The sequence below is a fragment of the Oncorhynchus gorbuscha genome, linkage group LG21, assembly GCF_021184085.1.
Source record: "Oncorhynchus gorbuscha isolate QuinsamMale2020 ecotype Even-year linkage group LG21, OgorEven_v1.0, whole genome shotgun sequence".
NCBI lineage: Eukaryota > Metazoa > Chordata > Actinopteri > Salmoniformes > Salmonidae > Oncorhynchus > Oncorhynchus gorbuscha.
Genome location: NC_060193.1, coordinates 53,880,460 through 53,901,412, shown reverse-complemented (window position 1 = coordinate 53,901,412; position 20,953 = coordinate 53,880,460). Strand labels below are relative to the sequence as shown.

The 20,953-nt window shown below is 50.9% G+C and overlaps 1 pseudogene; it reads left to right on the top strand.

The window, feature by feature from the left end:
- LOC124008049 overlaps positions 1-20,953 on the top strand; it is a 31,004-nt pseudogene that overhangs the window by 1,911 nt on the left and 8,140 nt on the right.

Below are 20,953 nucleotides of genomic sequence, written 5' to 3'. Positions count from 1 at the left end.
TATGGTAGGGACGGGTAGAGGGTCAGCTATTCTATGGTAGGGACGGGTAGAGGGTCAGCTATAGGGCTATTTTATGGTAGGTACGGGTAGAGGGTTAGCTATAGGGCTATTCTATGGTAGGGACGGGTAGAGGGTCAGCTTTAGGGCTAGTCTATGGTAGGGACGGGTTGAGGGTCAGCTATAGAGCTATTCTATGGTAGGGACGGGTAGAGGGTCAGCTATTCTATGGTAGGCATGGGTAGAGGGTCAGCTATAGGGCTATTCTATGGTAGGGACGGGTAGAGGGTCAGCTATAGGGCTATTCTATGGTAGGGATGGGTAGAGGGTCAGCTATAGGGCTAGTCTATGGTAGGGACGGGTATAGGGTCAGCTATAGGGCTAGTCTATGGTAGGGACGGGTAGAGGGTCAGCTATTGGGCTAGTCTATGGTAGGGACGGGTAGAGGGTCAGCTATTCTATGGTAGGGACGGGTAGAGGGTTAGCTATAGGGCTAGTCTATGGTAGGGACGGGTAGAGGGTCAGCTATTGGGCTAGTCTATGGTAGGGATGGGTAGAGGGTCAGCTATTCTATGGTAGGGACGGGTAGAGGGTTGGCTATAGGGCTAGTCTATGGTAGGGACGGGTAGAGGGTCAGCTATCGGGCTAGTCTATGGTAGGGACGGGTAGAGGGTCGGCTATGGGGCTATTCTATGGTAGGGAGGGGTAGAGGGTCGGCTATGGGGCTATTCTATGGTAGGGAGGGGTAGAGGGTCAGCTATAGGGCTATTCTATGGTAGGGATGGGTAGAGGGTCAGCTATAGGACTATTCTATGGTAGGGACGGGTAGAGGGTCAGCTATAGGGCTATTCTATGGTAGGGACGGGTAGAGGGTCAGCTATTGGGCTAGTCTATGGTAGGGACGGGTAGAGGGTCAGCTATTGGGCTAGTCTATGGTAGGGACGGTAGAGGGTCAGCTATAGGGCTATTCTATGGTAGGGATGGGTAGAGGGTCAGCTATAGGGCTAGTCTATGGTAGGGACGGGTAGAGAGTCAGCTATAGAGCTTTTCTATGGTAGGGACGGGTAGAGGGTCAGCTTTAGGGCTATTCTATGGTAGGGATGGGTAGAGGGTCAGCTATAGAGCTATTCTATGGTAGGGACGGGTAGAGGGTCAGCTATAGAGCTATTCTATGGTAGGGACGGGTAGAGAGTCAGCTTTAGGGCTATTCTATGGTAGGGATGGGTGAGGGTCAGCTATAGAGCTATTCTATGGTAGGGACGGGTAGAGGGTCAGCTATAGGGCTATTCTATGGTAGGGATGGGTAGAGGGTCAGCTATAGGGCTAGTCTATGGTAGGGACGGGTAGAGGGTCAGCTATTGGGCTAGTCTATGGTAGGGACGGGTAGAGGGTCAGCTATAGGGCTATTCTATGGTAGGGATGGGTAGAGGGTCAGCTATAGGGCTAGTCTATGGTAGGGACGGGTAGAGAGTCAGCTATAGAGCTTTTCTATGGTAGGGACGGGTAGAGGGTCAGCTTTAGGGCTATTCTATGGTAGGGATGGGTAGAGGGTCAGCTATAGAGCTATTCTATGGTAGGGATGGGTAGAGGGTCAGCTATAGAGCTATTCTATGGTAGGGACGGGTAGAGAGGTCAGCTATTCTATGGTAGGCATGGGTAGAGGGTCAGCTATAGGGCTATTCTATGGTAGGGACGGGTAGAGGGTCAGCTATAGGGCTATTCTATGGTAGGGACGGGTAGAGGGTCAGCTATAGGGCTAGTCTATGGTAGGGACGGGTAGAGGGTCAGCTATAGGGCTAGTCTATGGTAGGGACGGGTAGAGGGTCAGCTATTGGGCTAGTCTATGGTAGGGACGGGGAGAGGGTCAGCTATTCTATGGTAGGGACGGGTAGAGGGTTAGCTATAGGGCTAGTCTATGGTAGGGACGGGTAGAGGGTCAGCTATTGGGCTAGTCTATGGTAGGGACGGGTAGAGGGTCAGCTATTCTATGGTAGGGACGGGTAGAGGGCTAGCTATAGGGCTAGTCTATGGTAGGGATGGGTAGAGGGTCAGCTATAGGGCTAGTCTATGGTAGGGACGGGTAGAGGGTCAGCTATGGGGCTATTCTATGGTAGGGAGGGGTAGAGGGTCAGCTATAGGGCTATTCTATGGTAGGGATGGGTAGAGGGTCAGCTATAGAGCTATTCTATGGTAGGGACGGGTAGAGGGTCAGCTATAGAGCTATTCTATGGTAGGGACGGGTAGAGAGTCAGCTATAGAGCTTTTCTATGGTAGGGACGGGTAGAGGGTCAGCTTTAGGGCTATTCTATGGTAGGAATGGGTAGAGGGTCAGCTATAGAGCTATTCTATGGTAGGTACGGGTAGAGGGTCAGCTATAGGGCTATTCTATGGTAGGGATGGGTAGAGGGTCAGCTATTCTATGGTAGGGACGGGTAGAGGGTTGGCTATAGGGCTAGTCTATGGTAGGGACGGGTAGAGGGTCAGCTATCGGGCTAGTCTATGGTAGGGACGGGTAGAGGGTCAGCTATTCTATGGTAGGGACGGTAGAGAGTCAGCTATAGGGCTAGTCTATGGTAGGACGGGTAGAGGGTCGGCTATAGGGCTATTCTATGGTAGGGATGGGTAGAGGGTCAGCTATTCTATGGTAGGGACGGGTAGAGGGTTGGCTATAGGGCTAGTCTATGGTAGGGACGGGTAGAGGGTCAGCTATAGGGCTAGTCTATGGTAGGGACGGGTAGAGGGTCAGCTATTGGGCTAGTCTATGGTAGGGACGGGGAGAGGGTCAGCTATTCTATGGTAGGGACGGGTAGAGGGTTAGCTATAGGGCTATCTATGGTAGGGACTAGAGGGTCGGCTATGGGGCTATTCTATGGTAGGGAGGGGTAGAGGGTCGGCTATGGGGCTATTCTATGGTAGGGAGGGTAGAGGGTCAGCTATAGGGCTATTCTATGGTAGGGATGGGTAGAGGGTCAGCTATAGGACTATTCTATGGTAGGGACGGGTAGAGGGTCAGCTATAGGGCTATTCTATGGTAGGGACGGGTAGAGGGTCAGCTATGGGGCTATTCTATGGTAGGGAGGGTAGAGGGTCAGCTATAGGGCTATTCTATGGTAGGGATGGGTAGAGGGTCAGCTATAGGACTATTCTATGGTAGGGACGGGTAGAGGGTCAGCTATAGGGCTATTCTATGGTAGGGACGGGTAGAGGGTCAGCTATAGGGCTATTCTATGGTAGGGACGGGTAGAGGGTCAGCTATTGGGCTAGTCTATGGTAGGGACGGGTAGAGGGTCAGCTATTGGGCTAGTCTATGGTAGGGACGGGTAGAGGGTCAGCTATTCTATGGTAGGGACGGTAGAGGGTCAGCTATAGGGCTAGTCTATGGTAGGGACGGGTAGAGGGTCAGCTATAGGGCTAGTCTATGGTAGGGACGGGTAGAGGGTCAGCTATAGGGCTATTCTATGGTAGGGACGGGTAGAGGGTCAGCTATAGAGCTATTCTATGGTAGGGATGGGTAGAGGGTCAGCTATAGAGCTATTCTATGGTAGGGACGGGTAGAGGGTCAGCTATAGGGCTAGTCTATGGTAGGGACGGGTAGAGGGTCAGCTATAGGGCTATTCTATGGTAGGGACGGGTAGAGGGTCAGCTATAGGGCTATTCTATGGTAGGGACGGGTAGAGGGTCAGCTATGGGGCTAGTCTATGGTAGGGACGGGTAGAGGGTCAGCTATTCTATGGTAGGGACGGTAGAGGGTCAGCTATAGGGCTAGTCTATGGTAGGGACGGGTAGAGGGTCAGCTTTAGGGCTATTCTATGGTAGGGAGGGTAGAGGGTCAGCTATAGGGCTAGTCTATGGTAGGGACGGGTAGAGGGTCAGCTATAGGGCTATTCTATGGTAGGGACGGGTAGAGGGTCAGCTATAGGACTATTCTATGGTAGGTAGGGTAGGGACGGGTAGAGGGTCAGCTATAGGGCTATTTTATGGTAGGGACGGGTAGAGGGTCAGCTATAGGGCTATTCTATGGTAGGGACGGGTAGAGGGTCAGCTTTAGGGCTAGTCTATGGTAGGGACGGGTAGAGGGTCAGCTATAGGGCTATTCTATGGTAGGGACGGGTAGAGGGTCAGCTATTCTATGGTAGGCATGGGTAGAGGGCTAGTCAGCTATAGGGCTAGTCTATGGTAGGGACGGGTAGAGGGTCAGCTATTGGGCTAGTCTATGGTAGGGACGGGTAGAGGGTCAGCTATTCTATGGTAGGGACGGGTAGAGGGTTAGCTATAGGGCTAGTCTATGGTAGGGACGGGTAGAGGGTCAGCTATTGGGCTAGTCTATGGTAGGGATGGGTAGAGGGTCAGCTATTCTATGGTAGGGACGGGTAGAGGGTTGGCTATAGGGCTAGTCTATGGTAGGGACGGGTAGAGGGTCAGCTATCGGGCTATTCTATGGTAGGGACGGGTAGAGGGTCGGCTATGGGGCTATTCTATGGTAGGGAGGGGTAGAGGGTCGGCTATGGGGCTATTCTATGGTAGGGAGGGGTAGAGGGTCAGCTATAGGGCTATTCTATGGTAGGGATGGGTAGAGGGTCAGCTATAGGACTATTCTATGGTAGGGACGGGTAGAGGGTCAGCTATAGGGCTATTCTATGGTAGGGACGGGTAGAGGGTCAGCTATAGGGCTATTCTATGGTAGGGACGGGTAGAGAGTCAGCTATAGAGCTTTTCTATGGTAGGGACGGGTAGAGGGTCAGCTTTAGGGCTATTCTATGGTAGGGATGGGTAGAGGGTCAGCTATAGAGCTATTCTATGGTAGGGACGGGTAGAGGGTCAGCTATAGAGCTATTCTATGGTAGGGACGGGTAGAGGGTCAGCTTTAGGGCTATTCTATGGTAGGGATGGGTAGAGGGTCAGCTATAGGTCAGCTATTCTATGGTAGGGATGGGTAGAGGGTCAGCTATTCTAGGGCTGGGTAGAGGGTTCTATGGTAGGGACGGGTAGAGGGTCAGCTATAGGGCTATTCTATGGTAGGGACGGGTAGAGGGTCAGCTATAGGGCTATTCTATGGTAGGGACGGGTAGAGGGTCAGCTATAGGGCTAGTCTATGGTAGGGACGGGTAGAGGGTCAGCTATTGGGCTAGTCTATGGTAGGGACGGGGAGAGGGTCAGCTATTCTATGGTAGGGACGGGTAGAGGGTCAGCTATAGGGCTATTCTATGGTAGGGACGGGTAGAGGGTCAGCTATTGGGCTAGTCTATGGTAGGGACGGGGAGAGGGTCAGCTATTCTATGGTAGGCTATAGGGCTAGTCTATGGTAGGGACGGGTAGAGGGTCAGCTATAGGGCTAGTCTCTATGGTAGGGATTCTATGGTAGAGGGTCAGCTATAGGGCTATTCTATGGTAGGGATGGGTAGAGGGTCAGCTATAGAGCTATTCTATGGTAGGGACGGGTAGAGGTCAGCTATAGAGCTATTCTATGGTAGGGACGGGTAGAGAGTCAGCTATAGAGCTTTTCTATGGTAGGGACGGTAGAGGGTCAGCTTTAGGGCTATTCTATGGTAGGGATGGGTAGAGGGTCAGCTATAGAGCTATTCTATGGTAGGGACGGGTAGAGGGTCAGCTATAGGGCTATTCTATGGTAGGGATGGGTAGGGGTCAGGTAGGGACGGGTCAGCTATAGGGCTGGGGACTAGAGGGTCGGCTCTATGGTAGGGATGGGTAGAGGGTCAGCTATTCTATGGTAGGGACGGGTAGAGGGTTAGCTATAGGGCTAGTCTATGGTAGGGACGGGTAGAGGGTCAGCTATAGGGCTATTCTATGGTAGGGACGGGTAGAGGGTCAGCTATTGGGCTAGTCTATGGGGCTAGAGGGTTCTATGGTAGGGACGGGTAGAGGGTTCTATGGGGCTATTCTATGGTAGGGAGGGTAGAGGGTCAGCTATGGGGCTATTCTATGGTAGGGAGGGGTAGAGGGTCAGCTATAGGGCTATTCTATGGTAGGGATGGGTAGAGGGTCAGCTATAGGACTATTCTATGGTAGGGACGGGTAGAGGGTCAGCTATAGGGCTATTCTATGGTAGGGACGGGTAGAGGGTCAGCTATTGGGCTAGTCTATGGTAGGGACGGGTAGAGGGTCAGCTATTGGGCTATTCTATGGTAGGGACGGGTAGAGGGTCAGCTATTCTATGGTAGGGACGGTAGAGGGTCAGCTATAGGGCTATCTATGGTAGGGACGGGTAGAGGGTCAGCTATAGGGCTATTCTATGGTAGGGACGGGTAGAGGGTCAGCTATAGGGCTATTCTATGGTAGGGACGGGTAGAGGGTCAGCTATAGGGCTATTCTATGGTAGGGACGGGTAGAGGGTCAGCTATAGAGCTATTCTATGGTAGGGACGGGTAGAGGGTCAGCTATAGGGCTAGTCTATGGTAGGGACGGGTAGAGGGTCAGCTATAGGGCTAGTCTATGGTAGGGACGGGTAGAGGGTCAGCTATAGGGCTATTCTATGGTAGGGACGGGTAGAGGGTCAGCTATAGGGCTAGTCTATGGTAGGGTCGGGTAGAGGGTCAGCTATAGAGCTCTATGGTAGGGACGGGTAGAGGGTCAGCTTTAGGGCTATTCTATGGTAGGGAGGGGTAGAGGGTCAGCTATAGGGCTAGTCTATGGTAGGGACGGGTAGAGGGTCGGCTATAGGGCTATTCTATGGTAGGGACGGGTAGAGGGTCAGCTATAGGACTATTCTATGGTAGGGACGGGTAGAGGGTCAGCTATTCTATGGTAGGGACGGGTAGAGGGTCAGCTATAGGGCTATTTTATGGTAGGTACGGGTAGAGGGTTAGCTATAGGGCTATTCTATGGTAGGGACGGGTAGAGGGTCAGCTTTAGGGCTAGTCTATGGTAGGGACGGGTTGAGGGTCAGCTATAGAGCTATTCTATGGTAGGGACGGGTAGAGGGTCAGCTATTCTATGGTAGGCATGGGTAGAGGGTCAGCTATAGGGCTATTCTATGGTAGGGACGGGTAGAGGGTCAGCTATAGGGCTATTCTATGGTAGGGACGGGTAGAGGGTCAGCTATAGGGCTAGTCTATGGTAGGGACGGGTATAGGGTCAGCTATAGGGCTAGTCTATGGTAGGGACGGGTAGAGGGTCAGCTATTGGGCTAGTCTATGGTAGGGACGGGTAGAGGGTCAGCTATTCTATGGTAGGGACGGGTAGAGGGTTAGCTATAGGGCTAGTCTATGGTAGGGACGGGTAGAGGGTCAGCTATTGGGCTAGTCTATGGTAGGGATGGGTAGAGGGTCAGCTATTCTATGGTAGGGACGGGTAGAGGGTTGGCTATAGGGCTAGTCTATGGTAGGGACGGGTAGAGGGTCAGCTATCGGGCTAGTCTATGGTAGGGACGGGTAGAGGGTCGGCTATGGGGCTATTCTATGGTAGGGAGGGGTAGAGGGTCGGCTATGGGGCTATTCTATGGTAGGGAGGGGTAGAGGGTCAGCTATAGGGCTATTCTATGGTAGGGATGGGTAGAGGGTCAGCTATAGGACTATTCTATGGTAGGGACGGGTAGAGGGTCAGCTATAGGGCTATTCTATGGTAGGGACGGGTAGAGGGTCAGCTATAGGGCTATTCTATGGTAGGGACGGGTAGAGGGTCAGCTATAGGACTTTCTATGGTAGGGACGGGTAGAGGGTCAGCTTTAGGGCTATTCTATGGTAGGGATGGGTAGAGGGTCAGCTATAGAGCTATTCTATGGTAGGGACGGGTAGAGGGTCAGCTATAGAGCTATTCTATGGTAGGGACGGGTAGAGGTCAGCTTTAGGGCTATTCTATGGTAGGGATGGGTAGAGGGTCAGCTTTAGGGCTAGTCTATGGTAGGGATGGGTAGAGGGTCAAGCTATAGAGCTATTCTATGGTAGGGACGGGTAGAGAGTCAGCTATAGAGCTTTTCTATGGTAGGGATGGGTAGAGGGTCAGCTTTAGGGTTATTCTATGGTAGGGATGGGTAGAGGGTCAGCTATAGAGCTATTCAATGGTAGGGACGGGTAGAGGGTCAGCTATAGAGCTATTCTATGGTAGGGACGGGTAGAGGGTCAGCTATTCTATGGTAGGCATGGGTAGAGGGTCAGCTATAGGGCTATTCTATGGTAGGGACGGGTAGAGGGTCAGCTATAGGGCTATTCTATGGTAGGGACGGGTAGAGGGTCAGCTATAGGGCTAGTCTATGGTAGGGACGGGTAGAGGGTCAGCTATAGGGCTAGTCTATGGTAGGGACGGGTAGAGGGTCAGCTATTGGGCTAGTCTATGGTAGGGACGGGGAGAGGGTCAGCTATTCTATGGTAGGGACGGGTAGAGGGTTAGCTATAGGGCTAGTCTATGGTAGGGACGGGTAGAGGGTCAGCTATTGGGCTAGTCTATGGTAGGGACGGGTAGAGGGTCAGCTATTCTATGGTAGGGACGGGTAGAGGGCTAGCTATAGGGCTAGTCTATGGTAGGGATGGGTAGAGGGTCAGCTATAGGGCTAGTCTATGGTAGGGATGGGTAGAGGGTCGGCTATGGGGCTATTCTATGGTAGGGAGGGGTAGAGGGTCAGCTATAGGGCTATTCTATGGTAGGGATGGGTAGAGGGTCAGCTATAGAGCTATTCTATGGTAGGGACGGGTAGAGGGTCAGCTATAGAGCTATTCTATGGTAGGGACGGGTAGAGAGTCAGCTATAGAGCTTTTCTATGGTAGGGACGGGTAGAGGGTCAGTTTAGGGCTATTCTATGGTAGGGATGGGTAGAGGGTCAGCTATAGAGCTATTCTATGGTAGGGATGGGTAGAGGGTCAGCTATTCTATGGTAGGGACGGGTAGAGGGTTGGCTATAGGGCTATCTATGGTAGGGACGGGTAGAGGGTCAGCTATCGGGCTATCTATGGTAGGGACGGGTAGAGGGTCAGCTATTCTATGGTAGGGACGGTAGAGAGTCAGCTATAGGGCTAGTCTATGGTAAGGACGGGTAGAGGGTCGGCTATAGGGCTATTCTATGGTAGGGATGGGTAGAGGGTCAGCTATTCTATGGTAGGGACGGGTAGAGGGTTGGCTATTCTATGGTAGGGACGGGTAGAGGGTCAGCTATAGGGCTAGTCTATGGTAGGGACGGGTAGAGGGTCAGCTATTGGGCTAGTCTATGGTAGGGACGGGGAGAGGGTCAGCTATTCTATGGTAGGGACGGGTAGAGGGTTAGCTATGGGGCTATTCTATGGTAGGGAGGGGTAGAGGGTCGGCTATGGGGCTATTCTATGGTAGGGATGGGTAGAGGGTCAGCTATAGGGCTATTCTATGGTAGGGATGGGTAGAGGGTCAGCTATTGGGCTAGTCTATGGTAGGGACGGGTAGAGGGTCGGCTATGGGGCTATTCTATGGTAGGGAGGGGTAGAGGGTCGGCTATGGGGCTATTCTATGGTAGGGAGGGGTAGAGGGTCAGCTATAGGGCTATTCTATGGTAGGGATGGGTAGAGGGTCAGCTATAGAGCTATTCTATGGTAGGGACGGGTAGAGGGTCAGCTATAGGGCTATTCTATGGTAGGGACGGGTAGAGGGTCAGCTATTGGGCTAGTCTATGGTAGGGACGGGTAGAGGGTCAGCTATTGGGCTAGTCTATGGTAGGGACGGGTAGAGGGTCAGCTATTGGGCTAGTCTATGGTAGGGATGGGTAGAGGGTCAGCTATAGGGCTAGTCTATGGTAGGGACGGGTAGAGAGTCAGCTATAGAGCTTTTCTATGGTAGGGACGGGTAGAGGGTCAGCTTTAGGGCTATTCTATGGTAGGGATGGGTAGAGGGTCAGCTATAGAGCTATTCTATGGTAGGGATGGGTAGAGGGTCAGCTATAGAGCTATTCTATGGTAGGGACGGGTAGAGAGTCAGCTATAGAGCTTTTCTATGGTAGGGACGGGTAGAGGGTCAGCTTTAGGGCTATTCTATGGTAGGGATGGGTAGAGGGTCAGCTATAGAGCTATTCTATGGTAGGGACGGGTAGAGGGTCAGCTATTCTATGGTAGGCATGGGTAGAGGGTCAGCTATAGGGCTATTCTATGGTAGGGACGGGTAGAGGGTCAGCTATAGGGCTATTCTATGGTAGGGACGGGTAGAGGGTCAGCTATAGGGCTAGTCTATGGTAGGGACGGGTAGAGGGTCAGCTATAGGGCTAGTCTATGGTAGGGACGGGTAGAGGGTCAGCTATTGGGCTAGTCTATGGTAGGGACGGGAGAGGGTCAGCTATTCTATGGTAGGGACGGGTAGAGGGTTAGCTATAGGGCTAGTCTATGGTAGGGACGGGTAGAGGGTCAGCTATTGGGCTAGTCTATGGTAGGGACGGGTAGAGGGTCAGCTATTCTATGGTAGGGACGGGTAGAGGGCTAGCTATAGGGCTAGTCTATGGTAGGGATGGGTAGAGGGTCAGCTATAGGGCTAGTCTATGGTAGGGACGGGTAGAGGGTCGGCTATGGTCAGGGCTATTCTATGGTAGGGAGGGTAGAGGGTCAGCTATAGGGCTATTCTATGGTAGGGATGGGTAGAGGGTCAGCTATAGAGCTATTCTATGGTAGGGACGGGTAGAGGGTCAGCTATAGAGCTATTCTATGGTAGGGACGGGTAGAGAGTCAGCTATAGAGCTTTTCTATGGTAGGGACGGGTAGAGGGTCAGCTTTAGGGCTATTCTATGGTAGGAATGGGTAGAGGGTCAGCTATAGAGCTATTCTATGGTAGGGACGGGTAGAGGGTCAGCTATAGGGCTATTCTATGGTAGGGATGGGTAGAGGGTCAGCTATTCTATGGTAGGGACGGGTAGAGGGTCAGCTATAGGACTATTCTATGGTAGGGACGGGTAGAGGGTCAGCTATAGGGCTATTCTATGGTAGGGACGGGTAGAGGGTCAGCTATTGGGCTAGTCTATGGTAGGGACGGGTAGAGGGTCAGCTATTGGGCTAGTCTATGGTAGGGACAGGTAGAGGGTCGGCTATGGGGCTATTCTATGGTAGGGAGGGGTAGAGGGTCGGCTATGGGGCTATTCTATGGTAGGGAGGGGTAGAGGGTCAGCTATAGGGCTATTCTATGGTAGGGATGGGTAGAGGGTCAGCTATAGGACTATTCTATGGCAGGGACGGGTAGAGGGTCAGCTATAGGGCTATTCTATGGTAGGGACGGGTAGAGGGTCAGCTATAGGGCTATTCTATGGTAGGGACGGGTAGAGGGTCAGCTATTGGGCTAGTCTATGGTAGGGACGGGTAGAGGGTCAGCTATTGGGCTAGTCTATGGTAGGGACGGGTAGAGGGTCAGCTATAGGGCTATTCTATGGTAGGGATGGGTAGAGGGTCAGCTATAGGGCTAGTCTATGGTAGGGACGGGTAGAGAGTCAGCTATAGAGCTTTTCTATGGTAGGGACGGGTAGAGGGTCAGCTTTAGGGCTATTCTATGGTAGGGATGGGTAGAGGGTCAGCTATAGAGCTATTCTATGGTAGGGACGGGTAGAGGGTCAGCTATAGAGCTATTCTATGGTAGGGACGGGTAGAGGGTCAGCTATAGGGCTATTCTATGGTAGGGACGGGTAGAGGGTCAGCTATTGGGCTAGTCTATGGTAGGGACGGGTAGAGGGTCAGCTATTGGGCTAGTCTATGGTAGGGACGGGTAGAGGGTCAGCTATAGGGCTATTCTATGGTAGGGATGGGTAGAGGGTCAGCTATAGGGCTAGTCTATGGTAGGGACGGGTAGAGAGTCAGCTATAGAGCTTTTCTATGGTAGGGACGGGTAGAGGGTCAGCTTTAGGGCTATTCTATGGTAGGGATGGGTAGAGGGTCAGCTATAGAGCTATTCTATGGTAGGCATGGGTAGAGGGTCAGCTATAGGGCTATTCTATGGTAGGGACGGGTAGAGGGTCAGCTATAGGGCTATTCTATGGTAGGGACGGGTAGAGGGTCAGCTATAGGGCTAGTCTATGGTAGGGGCGGGTAGAGGGTCAGCTATAGGGCTAGTCTATGGTAGGGACGGGTAGAGGGTCAGCTATTCTATGGTAGGGACGGGTAGAGGGTTAGCTATAGGGCTAGTCTATGGTAGGGACGGGTAGAGGGTCAGCTATTGGGCTAGTCTATGGTAGGGACGGGTAGAGGGTCAGCTATTCTATGGTAGGGACGGGTAGAGGGCTAGCTATAGGGCTAGTCTATGGTAGGGATGGGTAGAGGGTCAGCTATAGGGCTAGTCTATGGTAGGGACGGGTGGAGGGTCGGCTATGGGGCTATTCTATGGTAGGGAGGGGTAGAGGGTCAGCTATAGGGCTATTCTATGGTAGGGATGGGTAGAGGGTCAGCTATAGAGCTATTCTATGGTAGGGACGGGTAGAGGGTCAGTTATAGAGCTATTCTATGGTAGGGACGGGTAGAGAGTCAGCTATAGAGCTTTTCTATGGTAGGGACGGGTAGAGGGTCAGCTTTAGGGCTATTCTATGGTAGGGATGGGTAGAGGGTCAGCTATAGAGCTATTCTATGGTAGGGACGGGTAGAGGGTCAGCTATAGGGCTATTCTATGGTAGGGATGGGTAGAGGGTCAGCTATTCTATGGTAGGGACGGGTAGAGGTTTGGCTATAGGGCTAGTCTATGGTAGGGACGGGTAGAGGGTCAGCTATCGGGCTAGTCTATGGTAGGGACGGGTAGAGGGTCTGCTATGGGGCTATTCTATGGTAGGGAGGGGTAGAGGGTCGGCTATGGGGCTATTCTATGGTAGGGAGGGGTAGAGGGTCAGCTATAGGGCTATTCTATGGTAGGGATGGGTAGAGGGTCAGCTATAGGACTATTCTATGGTAGGGACGGGTAGAGGGTCAGCTATAGGGCTATTCTATGGTAGGGACGGGTAGAGGGTCAGCTATTGGGCTAGTCTATGGTAGGGACGGGTAGAGAGTCAGCTATAGAGCTTTTCTATGGTAGGGACGGGTAGAGGGTCAGCTTTAGGGCTATTCTATGGTAGGGATGGGTAGAGGGTCAGCTATAGAGCTATTCTATGGTAGGGACGGGTAGAGGGTCAGCTATAGAGCTATTCTATTGTAGGGACGGGTAGAGGGTCGCGTTAGAGCTATTCTGTGGTAGGGACGGGTAGAGGGTCAGCTATTGGGCTAGTCTATGGTAGGGACGGGTAGAGGGTCAGCTATTGGGCTAGTCTATGGTAGGGACGGGTAGAGGGTCAGCTATAGGGCTATTCTATGGTAGGGATGGGTAGAGGGTCAGCTATAGGGCTAGTCTATGGTAGGGACGGGTAGAGAGTCAGCTATAGAGCTTTTCTATGGTAGGGACGGGTAGAGGGTCAGCTTTAGGGCTATTCTATGGTAGGGATGGGTAGAGGGTCAGCTATAGAGCTATTCTATGGTAGGCATGGGTAGAGGGTCAGCTATAGGGCTATTCTATGGTAGGGACGGGTAGAGGGTCAGCTATAGGACTATTCTATGGTAGGGACGGGTAGAGGGTCAGCTATAGGGCTATTCTATGGTAGGGACGGGTAGAGGGTCAGCTATTGGGCTAGTCTATGGTAGGGACGGGTAGAGGGTCAGCTATTGGGCTAGTCTATGGTAGGGACAGGTAGAGGGTCGGCTATGGGGCTATTCTATGGTAGGGAGGGTAGAGGGTCGGCTATGGGGCTATTCTATGGTAGGGAGGGTAGAGGGTCAGCTATAGGGCTATTCTATGGTAGGGATGGGTAGAGGGTCAGCTATAGGACTATTCTATGGTAGGGACGGGTAGAGGGTCAGCTATAGGGCTATTCTATGGTAGGGACGGGTAGAGGGTCAGCTATAGGGCTATTCTATGGTAGGGACGGGTAGAGGGTCAGCTATTGGGCTAGTCTATGGTAGGGACGGGTAGAGGGTCAGCTATTGGGCTAGTCTATGGTAGGGACGGGTAGAGGGTCAGCTATAGGGCTATTCTATGGTAGGGATGGGTAGAGGGTCAGCTATAGGGCTAGTCTATGGTAGGGACGGGTAGAGAGTCAGCTATAGAGCTTTTCTATGGTAGGGACGGGTAGAGGGTCAGCTTTAGGGCTATTCTATGGTAGGGATGGGTAGAGGGTCAGCTATAGAGCTATTCTATGGTAGGGACGGGTAGAGGGTCAGCTATAGAGCTATTCTATGGTAGGGACGGGTAGAGGGTCAGCTATAGGGCTATTCTATGGTAGGGACGGGTAGAGGGTCAGCTATTGGGCTAGTCTATGGTAGGGACGGGTAGAGGGTCAGCTATTGGGCTAGTCTATGGTAGGGACGGGTAGAGGGTCAGCTATAGGGCTATTCTATGGTAGGGATGGGTAGAGGGTCAGCTATAGGGCTAGTCTATGGTAGGGACGGGTAGAGAGTCAGCTATAGAGCTTTTCTATGGTAGGGACGGGTAGAGGGTCAGCTTTAGGGCTATTCTATGGTAGGGATGGGTAGAGGGTCAGCTATAGAGCTATTCTATGGTAGGCATGGGTAGAGGGTCAGCTATAGGGCTATTCTATGGTAGGGACGGGTAGAGGGTCAGCTATAGGGCTATTCTATGGTAGGGACGGGTAGAGGGTCAGCTATAGGGCTAGTCTATGGTAGGGGCGGGTAGAGGGTCAGCTATAGGGCTAGTCTATGGTAGGGACGGGTAGAGGGTCAGCTATTCTATGGTAGGGACGGGTAGAGGGTTAGCTATAGGGCTAGTCTATGGTAGGGACGGGTAGAGGGTCAGCTATTGGGCTAGTCTATGGTAGGGACGGGTAGAGGGTCAGCTATTCTATGGTAGGGACGGGTAGAGGGCTAGCTATAGGGCTAGTCTATGGTAGGGATGGGTAGAGGGTCAGCTATAGGGCTAGTCTATGGTAGGGACGGGTGGAGGGTCGGCTATGGGGCTATTCTATGGTAGGGAGGGGTAGAGGGTCAGCTATAGGGCTATTCTATGGTAGGGATGGGTAGAGGGTCAGCTATAGAGCTATTCTATGGTAGGGACGGGTAGAGGGTCAGTTATAGAGCTATTCTATGGTAGGGACGGGTAGAGAGTCAGCTATAGAGCTTTTCTATGGTAGGGACGGGTAGAGGGTCAGCTTTAGGGCTATTCTATGGTAGGGATGGGTAGAGGGTCAGCTATAGAGCTATTCTATGGTAGGGACGGGTAGAGGGTCAGCTATAGGGCTATTCTATGGTAGGGATGGGTAGAGGGTCAGCTATTCTATGGTAGGGACGGGTAGAGGTTTGGCTATAGGGCTAGTCTATGGTAGGGACGGGTAGAGGATCAGCTATCGGGCTAGTCTATGGTAGGGACGGGTAGAGGGTCTGCTATGGGGCTATTCTATGGTAGGGAGGGGTAGAGGGTCGGCTATGGGGCTATTCTATGGTAGGGAGGGTAGAGGGTCAGCTATAGGGCTATTCTATGGTAGGGATGGGTAGAGGGTCAGCTATAGGACTATTCTATGGTAGGGACGGGTAGAGGGTCAGCTATAGGGCTATTCTATGGTAGGGACGGGTAGAGGGTCAGCTATTGGGCTAGTCTATGGTAGGGACGGGTAGAGAGTCAGCTATAGAGCTTTTCTATGGTAGGGACGGGTAGAGGGTCAACTTTAGGGCTATTCTATGGTAGGGATGGGTAGAGGGTCAGCTATAGAGCTATTCTATGGTAGGGACGGGTAGAGGGTCAGCTATAGAGCTATTCTATTGTAGGGACGGGTAGAGGGTCGCGTTAGAGCTATTCTGTGGTAGGGACGGGTAGAGGGTCAGCTATTGGGCTAGTCTATGGTAGGGACGGGTAGAGGGTCAGCTATTGGGCTAGTCTATGGTAGGGACGGGTAGAGGGTCAGCTATAGGGCTATTCTATGGTAGGGATGGGTAGAGGGTCAGCTATAGGGCTAGTCTATGGTAGGGACGGGTAGAGAGTCAGCTATAGAGCTTTTCTATGGTAGGGACGGGTAGAGGGTCAGCTTTAGGGCTATTCTATGGTAGGGATGGGTAGAGGGTCAGCTATAGAGCTATTCTATGGTAGGCATGGGTAGAGGGTCAGCTATAGGGCTATTCTATGGTAGGGACGGGTAGAGGGTCAGCTATAGGGCTATTCTATGGTAGGGACGGGTAGAGGGTCAGCTATAGGGCTAGTCTATGGTAGGGGCGGGTAGAGGGTCAGCTATAGGGCTAGTCTATGGTAGGGACGGGTAGAGGGTCAGCTATTCTATGGTAGGGACGGGTAGAGGGTTAGCTATAGGGCTAGTCTATGGTAGGGACGGGTAGAGGGTCAGCTATTGGGCTAGTCTATGGTAGGGACGGGTAGAGGGTCAGCTATTCTATGGTAGGGACGGGTAGAGGGCTAGCTATAGGGCTAGTCTATGGTAGGGATGGGTAGAGGGTCAGCTATAGGGCTAGTCTATGGTAGGGACGGGTAGAGGGTCGGCTATGGGGCTATTCTATGGTAGGGAGGGGTAGAGGGTCAGCTATAGGGCTATTCTGTGGTAGGGATGGGTAGAGGATCAGCTATAGAGCTATTCTATGGTAGGGACGGGTAGAGGGTCAGTTATAGAGCTATTCTATGGTAGGGACGGGTAGAGAGTCAGCTATAGAGCTTTTCTATGGTAGGGACGGGTAGAGGGTCAGCTTTAGGGCTATTCTATGGTAAGGATGGGTAGAGGGTCAGCTATAGAGCTATTCTATGGTAGGGACGGGTAGAGGGTCAGCTATAGGGCTATTCTATGGTAGGGATGGGTAGAGGGTCAGCTATTCTATGGTAGGGACGGGTAGAGGTTTGGCTATAGGGCTAGTCTATGGTAGGGACGGGTAGAGGGTCAGCTATCGGGCTAGTCTATGGTAGGGACGGGTAGAGGGTCTGCTATGGGGCTATTCTATGGTAGGGAGGGGTAGAGGGTCGGCTATGGGGCTATTCTATGGTAGGGAGGGGTAGAGGGTCAGCTATAGGGCTATTCTATGGTAGGGATGGGTAGAGGGTCAGCTATAGGACTATTCTATGGTAGGGACGGGTAGAGGGTCAGCTATAGGGCTATTCTATGGTAGGGACGGGTAGAGGGTCAGCTATTGGGCTAGTCTATGGTAGGGACGGGTAGAGAGTCAGCTATAGAGCTTTTCTATGGTAGGGACGGGTAGAGGGTCAGCTTTAGGGCTATTCTATGGTAGGGATGGGTAGAGGGTCAGCTATAGAGCTATTCTATGGTAGGGACGGGTAGAGGGTCAGCTATAGAGCTATTCTATTGTAGGGACGGGTAGAGGGTCGCGTTAGAGCTATTCTGTGGTAGGGACGGGTAGAGGGTCAGCTATAGAGCTATTCTATGGTAGGGACGGGTAGAGGGTCAGCTATAGAGCTATTCTATGGTAGCGATGGGTAGAGGGTCAGCTATGGGGCTAGTCTATGGTAGGGACGGGTAGAGGGTCGGCTATGGGGCTATTCTATGGTAGGGAGGGGTAGAGGGTCAGCTATAGGGCTATTCTATGGTAGGGATGGGTAGAGGGTCAGCTATAGGACTATTCTATGATAGGGACGGGTAGAGGGTCAGCTATTCTATGGTAGGGACGGTAGAGAGTCAGCTATAGGGCTAGTCTATGGTAAGGACGGGTAGAGGGTCGGCTATAGGGCTATTCTATGGTAGGGATGGGTAGAGGGTCAGCTATTCTATGGTAGGGACGGGTAGAGGGTTGGCTATAGGGCTAGTCTATGGTAGGGACGGGTAGAGGGTCAGCTATCGGGCTAGTCTATGGTAGGGATGGGTAGAGGGTCAGCTATAGGACTATTCTATGGTAGGGACGGGTAGAGGGTCAGCTATAGGGCTATTCTATGGTAGGGACGGGTAGAGGGTCAGCTATTGGGCTAGTCTATGGTAGGGACGGGTAGAGGGTCAGCTATTGGGCTAGTCTATGGTAGGGACGGGTAGAGGGTCAGCTATAGGGCTATTCTATGGTAGGGATGGGTAGAGGGTCAGCTATAGGGCTAGTCTATGGTAGGGACGGGTAGAGAGTCAGCTATAGAGCTTTTCTATGGTAGGGACGGGTAGAGGGTCAGCTTTAGGGCTATTCTATGGTAGGGACGGGTAGAGGGTCAGCTATAGAGCTATTCTATTGTAGGGACGGGTAGAGGGTCGCGTTAGAGCTATTCTGTGGTAGGGACGGGTAGAGGGTCAGCTATAGAGCTATTCTATGGTAGGGACGGGTAGAGGGTCGCGTTAGAGCTATTCTGTGGTAGGGACGGGTAGAGGGTCAGCTATAGAGCTATTCTATGGTAGGGATGGGTAGAGGGTCAGCTATAGAGCTATTCTATGGTAGGGATGGGTAGAGGGTCAGCTATGGAGCTATTCTATGGTAGGAACAGGTCTATGGTTACCTTAGCTGTTGTCCCTATAGGCCGTTTGATATGAAGTACCGATATAAGCCATGTAGAGAGGGTTCAGGTGCCAGACGGAAGCTGCTCTCTCTTTCTATTTCAGTGTTATTTACAAATAACTAGTCAGATACGTGTGTGTGTGATTAGACCAAGCATATGTGACGCTGGCCACAAATGACAACTATGCCAAAGGAGCGATGGTTCTGGGAGGTCGCTACGCAACCATAACACAACCAAACAACTGGTGGTTCTGATTGGACCTCACGTAGCAGAGCCCTGCAGGTAACACATACAATATATATATATACACACACACACCATGATCTATGTTCAGTGTTTGACACACCCATGGCCTTGTCTCTGTTAGTTTTGTATTGGTCAAGCCTGAGTACACCTGAGCAGGTAACACAACTCAAACCGTGTGTGTGTGTTGCAGGGCCATGCTGAGTAGCATCTATGACGAGGTGTGTGTGGTGGATATCTTGGACTCTAGGGACACGGCCCACCTGGCCCTGATGAAGAGACCAGACCTCGGAGTGACCTTCACCAAGCTGCACTGCTGGACACTCACACACTACACCAAGTGTGTGTTTATGGACGCAGACACACTGGTGAGCACACACACACTCACACTCCTTACTCAGTACAAATTACAGCAAGTCTGTATTCGGGGCTAAATACTGTGTGTGTGTGTGTACGCAGGTGTTGTCCAACATTGATGAGCTGTTTGAGAGGGAGGAGTTATCTGCTGCGCCTGATCCTGGTTGGCCAGACTGTTTCAACTCAGGCGTGTTCGTCTTTAAACCGTCCAATGAAACATACCGCAGCCTTATGACACACTGCACTGAGAACGGCAGCTTTGACGGTGAGTTCTTTATTATTATTATTATTATTATTATTATCCCATTGAGATGTGAATGTGATTTATCCATGTGAGTCCCATTGAGATGTGAATGTGATAAATCCATGTGAGTCCCATTGAGATGTGAATGTGATTTATCCATGTGAGTCCCATTGAGATGTGAATGTGATTTATCCATGTGAGTCCCATTGAGATGTGAATGTGATAAATCCATGTGAGTCCCATTGAGATGTGAATGTGATTTATCCATGTGAGTCCCATTGAGATGTGAATGTGATTTATCCATGTGAGTCCCATTGAGATGTGAATGTGATAAATCCATGTGAGTCCCATTGAGATGTGAATGTGATTTATCCATGTGAGTCCCATTGAGATGTGAATGTGATTTATCCATGTGAGTCCCATTGAGATGTGAATGTGATTTATCCATGTGAGTCCCATTGAGATGTGAATGTGATTTATCCATGTGAGTCCCATTGAGATGTGAATGTGATTTATCCATGTGAGTCCCATTGAGATGTGAATGTGATTTATCCATGTGAGTCCCATTGAGATGTGAATGTGATTTATCCATGTGAGTCCCATTGAGATGTGAATGTGATTTATCCATGTGAGTCCCATTGAGATGTGAATGTGATAAATCCATGTGAGTCCCATTGAGATGTGAATGTGATTTATCCATGTGAGTCCCATTGAGATGTGAATGTGATTTATCCATGTGAGTCCCATTGAGATGTGAATGTGATAAATCCATGTGAGTCCCATTGAGATGTGAATGTGATTTATCCATGTGAGTCCCATTGAGATGTGAATGTGATTTATCCATGTGAGTCCCATTGAGATGTGAATGTGATTTATCCATGTGAGTCCCATTGAGATGTGAATGTGATTTATCCATGTGAGTCCCATTGAGATGTGAATGTGATTTATCCATGTGAGTCCCATTGAGATGTGAATGTGATAAATCCATGTGAGACCCATTGAGATGTGAATGTGATTTATCCATGTGAGTCCCATTGAGATGTGAATGTGATTTATCCATGTGAGTCCCTTTGAGATGTGAATGTGATTTATCCATGTGAGTCCCATTGAGATGTGAATGTGATTTATCCATGTGAGTCCCATTGAGATGTGAATGTGATTTATCCATGTGAGTCCCATTGAGATGTGAATGTGATTTATCCATGTGAGTCCCATTGAGATGTGAATGTGATTTATCCATGTGAGTCCCATTGAGATGTGAATGTGATTTATCCATGTGAGTCCCATTGAGATGTGAATGTGATTTATCCATGTGAGTCCCATTGAGATGTGAATGTGATTTATCCATGTGAGTCCCATTGAGATGTGAATGTGATTTATCCATGTGAGTCCCATTGAGATGTGAATGTGATTTATTCATGTGAGTCCCATTGAGATGTGAATGTGATTTATCCATGTGAGTCCCATTGAGATGTGAATGTGATTTATTCATGTGAGTCCCATTGAGATGTGAATGTGTTTTATCCATGTGAGTCCCATTGAGATGTGAATGTGATAAATCCATGTGAGTCCCATTGAGATGTGAATGTGTTTTATCCATGTGAGTCCCATTGAGATGTGAATGTGATTTATTCATGTGAGTCCCATTGAGATGTGAATGTGATTTATCCATGTGAGTCCCATTGAGATGTGAATGTGTTTTATCCATGTGAGTCCCATTGAGATGTGAATGTGATAAATCCATGTGAGTCCCATTGAGATGTGAATGTGTTTTATCCATGTGAGTCC